Below are 1,925 nucleotides of genomic sequence, written 5' to 3'. Positions count from 1 at the left end.
TTGGTAACCTTGGTTTTGATTGTAAAAGGGTCTTTGATTTTGATTTCTCATGGGTGGTGGAGTGTATGTTGTTTGAGGGTTTTGAACATTTTGGCTTTTGTATGAGAGATTTGGATGGAACTTGGTGTTTTCATTGTAAAAATTTGAATAAGGGGTACCACTTTTGTAAGCTTGGAAAGCATTAACTTGTTCGGTTGTTCCCCTACATTCACTTGAGTCATGACCCAAGGTTCCACAATTCTCACATATCCCGCTTGGGATTGATGAGGATGCCGTCATGGCATTGACATGATGCTTCGATGATTTTGAGTTTTCCTCAAGTCTAGCCATAGCTTGTTCAAACTTCAAGTTGATTGTGTCAATGTGAGCACTAAGTTGAGCACCCAATTGAGTAACGGTGTCCACTTCATACTTTCCTCCTCTAGTAGCCTTGCGAGGCCTACTATATTGTGAATTATGGACCGCCATTTCCTCAATCTTGTTCCATGTTTGATTGTCATCAACTTCGGTGAACATTCCATTTGATCCCATATTGAGAATGTTCCTTGAATCTTCATATAAACCATTCCAAAATTGTTGCACTAAAAACCATTCGCTAAGTCCATGGTGAGGACATGAGCGACAAATACCTTTGAACCGCTCCCAAGCTTCATACAAAGATTCTTCATCCCTTTGCTTAAAACCCGTAATTTGAGCTCTTAGCATATTGGTCTTTTCCGGTGGGTAGAATTTTTTGTAGAAAGCTAGAGCTAGCTTCTTCCAAGAATCTATTCCAAGGGTGGCCTTATCAAGGCCCTTCAACCATTGCTTTGCGGTGCCGATTAACGAAAAAGGAAATAAGACTCATCTTATTTGGTCTTGAGTCACGCCCGTTTGAGAGATAGCTTCACAATAATCGCAAAAGGTTTCCATATGAGAATGAGGGTCCTCACTAGGCATTCCCCCGAATTGGCTCCTCTCAACTAGTTGAATGAAGGCGGACTTGGCAATAAAATTACCGGTGAGATGTTGTGGGGTAGGAGTACCATTTGGTAGATCCTCCTCGGTGGGTATAGAGTGTGACGAGAATTTAGGCATTGTAGGTGGATTTTGTGTGGTATTGTTTAATGGGTTCTCTTCTCCTTCTATTGCGAAAGGATTGACAAACTCACTAGTGGGTTGAACAACTTCACCAACACCTCCCAAATTCCTCCTAACAAGTCTCCTATTATTCGTCAAGGTTCTTTCGATTTCACGGTCAAAAGGTAACAAATCTCTTTGTAACCTTCTAGACATGCAAAATATCAAACAACTCGAAAACAATTAGAACAAACCTTGAGGAGTTTTACTTCCCCAAGGTGAAAAAGACACAACTAAAAACAATAAAAGAAATCTTAAATCAATTAAACACCGTCCCCGGCAACGGCGCCATTTTTGATCGAGTCCATTTCGTTTCACAAATTAAGCATATGTGGTCGTTGGTCAATGGTCGATACAAAACACAATTTATACTTCACAAACAACTCTACAATTAGTAAAGAGGTAAGTAAAGGTCGGATCCCAAGGGACGGGTATTGAAATGAGAATTCTATTGTAACTAGTGGTGTCTAGGGGTGTCACAAATTGGGTTGATGTAGAAGGTTACTAAACTAAAATAGCAATAAAAATAAACTAGCAAGATGAATAAAATAAGGGGTGTAAACAATTGATTAAAGGCACTAGGGTGTCATGGGTTCATAGGGGAATCATGGGATATGATCATACAAACATGTTCTCAAATTATAAGCAAGCAATTATTGTTGTGATGGATTGAGTTGGGTTATATCTTACAATCCTAGGAAAGTTTGGGTCCCGGAGCCGAATCGATTAGATTGTACAACACCTACAAGTCGACTTAATCTTTCCTACTCAACACATGCATGGTCTAACAAGACTCGAGTTGGGTT

At 39.8% G+C, this 1,925-nt stretch overlaps 1 non-coding gene across 1 annotated transcript; it reads left to right on the top strand.

The window, feature by feature from the left end:
- Positions 1-598: 598 nt before the first annotated feature.
- LOC141637007 (small nucleolar RNA R71) lies at positions 599-705 on the top strand. Its single transcript, XR_012541572.1, has one exon. It is a non-coding gene; the product is annotated as a small nucleolar RNA R71 (small nucleolar RNA).
- The last annotated feature ends 1,220 nt before the right edge of the window (positions 706-1,925 follow it).

The sequence above is a fragment of the Silene latifolia genome, chromosome Y, assembly GCF_048544455.1.
Source record: "Silene latifolia isolate original U9 population chromosome Y, ASM4854445v1, whole genome shotgun sequence".
Taxonomy (NCBI): Eukaryota; Viridiplantae; Streptophyta; class Magnoliopsida; order Caryophyllales; family Caryophyllaceae; genus Silene; species Silene latifolia.
Note: the sequence above shows the minus strand (reverse complement) of the source record. Positions and strands in the feature narration are given on the sequence as shown.